This window comes from Octodon degus, unplaced genomic scaffold, assembly GCF_000260255.1.
Source record: "Octodon degus isolate 3935 unplaced genomic scaffold, OctDeg1.0 scaffold00009, whole genome shotgun sequence".
In the NCBI taxonomy this organism is placed as follows: domain Eukaryota; kingdom Metazoa; phylum Chordata; class Mammalia; order Rodentia; family Octodontidae; genus Octodon; species Octodon degus.
In genome coordinates, this window is record NW_004524585.1 from 26,110,587 (window position 1) to 26,113,716 (window position 3,130).

At 41.8% G+C, this 3,130-nt stretch overlaps 1 pseudogene; it reads left to right on the forward strand.

Moving 5' to 3' along the window:
- Positions 1–643: 643 nt before the first annotated feature.
- LOC101569130 lies at positions 644–2,566 on the forward strand (annotated as a pseudogene).
- Positions 2,567–3,130: the final 564 nt, after the last annotated feature.

Genomic DNA, 3,130 nt, shown 5'->3' on the forward strand with positions numbered 1-3,130 from the left:
GACCACCTAGACACAAACGATGACAGAAGTTAATTTTTTTCATCATTGTATTTCCATTTTGATTTATTTATTTTTGTACCAGGGATCGAACTCAGAACATTCCAGGTGTTTTTGCCACTGAGCACACTCCCCAGCCTCATCTTTCTAATTTTGTGACCAATTTTGCACACTTCTATCTGGTAATCTGAACAACTAATTTGAAGACAATAATAGGTAATATAACAATGACTGTTGAATTCTTATTATTTTATTTAGTGAAATTCTGCACTGTTTCTAGTGAATAATATTTTTTCTCTTTTTAAAAATTAAAAAAATAATTCACTAACTGAAAAATAAGATATATGCCCACTTATTTTGAGATAGTCATATTATCTCTTCCTTAATTATAGTGCATCAAATAAAGGATATTACTTTTTAATAATTCAGTAAGTTTAAGATTCACATTCTTAAAATTGTTGGCCAAACCTCTGATAGAAATGGAGCTAATTTTGTGTGTGAAACTGCCGAAACCAAGAAGGCATATCAAATCAGGGTCATCTAGGAAAGTAAACACATTTGAAAACCAAGAAGAAAATAAAACTGATACCCGGGTCGGGGACAGCTCCTAGTGCTCCAAGCACTTCTGAATTAGCAAGAAATTCTATCAAAGAATATGAAGAAAAGTCGAGAAAGATTCTGCAATAAAGAAAGAGACTTTGTGTATGCATTCAAGGTCGGAAATGAATGCTTTGGAGTGAGGGTGCCCCTCTTATTTCCTGTTCAAGAGAATCTCAGTCATTTGCATGGATGTTTGATGCTGCTGCACAATTTGCCATGCTTCATAGAAAATGACTTAAAAGAATCTCTGAGCCAACTTGTAGAAGAATCCCTCCAAGACTATGATGGAGTTGCTGAAGCAGCCTTGGAAGCTGTGAAATCAGGTGAAGTAGATTTACATCAACTGGCAAGTACGTGGGCCAATGCCTATGCCAAGACCACATTAGAGTATGCAAGGGCAGAAGAGCCCACCTGGGATGAAGACTTTGCAGATGTGTACCATGACCTAATCCATTCTCCAGCCTCTGAAACTCTTCTAAATCTGGAACATAATTACTTTGTTAGTATCTCAGAATTTACTGATGAGAGAGGTGTGCAGCTGAAAAAAATTAAGAGAGAGACAAGATGTTGAAATGGAAAAGGTAGCCGGCCAAATAGCTCAGAGGATTAAAGCACCTGCAAACAGGTGCAGGGGCCAGTGGTTTGATCCTCCAGGCCTGCCATGCCAGCCCCACACCCGGGACATGCTGATACAGCGATTGAGACTGCGCGTGATGGCGTGAGCCTGTAATCCCAGCACTTGGGAGGCTGTAAACAGGAGAATCACTACAAGTCCGATCTTGTGGTGAGACCCTGGACACCCTGTAGACCCTTTCCCAAAATACAAAAGAAAAGAAAAGATAAAAGGTGGTTCAAGAATTGGGAAAACCACTCATGGACCAAGATGTAAACTCACTGGCTGCCCAGCATTTTGAATCACAGCAGGACTTAGAGAGTAAATGGTCAACTGAATTAAAGCAATCAGCAGCCATCCAAAAACAAGAATATTAGGAATGGGTGATAAAACTTCATCAAGACTTTAAAACCCCAACAACAGCTCCCTGAGTGACACAATTAAAGTTCAGCCAAGTCTGTTCGGAGAATCTGTAGAAGCAGTTGGAAAGATTTATGAGGAACAGAGAAAGCTAGAAAGAAGTTTCTCTATTCACCTAGGAGCCCAGCTGAAGACCGTGCATAATTTGAGATTGCTGAGAGCAGATATGCTGGACTTCTGTAAGCGTAAAAGAAATCATCGCAGAGGTGTGAAACTCCATCAGCTCCAAACAGCACTGTCCCTTTATTCTACATCGCTGTGTGGCCTGGTTTTACTAGTAGACAATCGAATTAATTCATATAGTGGTATTAAAAGAGATTTTGCCACAGTTTTCCGAGCGTACGCTGACTCCCACTTCCCCCAGCTGAAGAGCAACTGGAGGTCGTTAGCAATTGGCGCTGTACGGTAGAACCCAGCCGGGCAGCAAGCTGAAAGAAGTGCAAGACTCTGGCAACCAAAATAAAGCAAGGGATGAGAAGACTGCGGAGAGAAACTATTTAAACATTTTTACCTGGAGAATTTTACACAACACGGCATTCCAATCTCTCAGAAATTCATGTTTGTTTTCCATCTCTGTGTGGAAGACAGCATGAAATCAGGAAATATCACCCCTCGTGACCCGGCCAATCTGGGCCTCCGAAAAATACTCAAAGTCCGCTGCCCTGCTGACATCACGACAGTCAGCATCCCTCTCTTGCTGGTGCATGTTATGTCGGAGGAAATGACTATACCCTGGTGCTTAAGAAGAGCAGAACTTGTGTTCAAGCGTGTCAAAGGTTTCATGATGGAAGTGGCCTCGTGGGGTGGGGAAATTTCCCGGACAGTGCAATTCCTGGTTCCACGGAGTATTTCCGAAGAAATGGTTTATCAACTTAGTAACATGCTTCCCAGATCTTCTGTGTGTCTTCAACACTCACTCTGACGTCCAAGCATTAAACGCACAGGGACCGACACACTGGCTGAAACTCTCCAGAAACCTGAGCTATGTTACAGTGCAGAAAGAGAAAGAGAAACTGCAACCTAAGCCACAAATCAAATCACGCTGTGTGCCTGTTAAGCGTCCCAGAAATTTATTCACTGAGCAGACAGGGATGATCAGCCGCAGGGGAGCGCTTACTCTGCAGCTCTTTCTCAGCGTCTCCCTTTCCTCCGTGTCCTACACGTGAATGTTAGTGAACTAAAACTTGCCGTTGATCCCTCGTGGACGCTTGCTCTGGGACACTGCTCACTGCTTTTCTTTCCATCAGCTTGTCCAGAAGGCTTGAATCATAGATTAAGTACAGACCCTTCAGAACCATACAGATAATAAAATCTTCCGCTATCTTTGCAAATGTGGGTTTCTTAGGAAAAAACTTTTTTGTAGAATCAAATAAATGAAACAAATGTGCTTTAAAAATAGAAAGAAAACTGCAACAAAGAGCAAACAGGAAATAACCCGTGAAAACTTTCCCTGATTCCAATAGTCTGGAGGACTCTGAAGGAAAGAGAAGTTTCATCCAG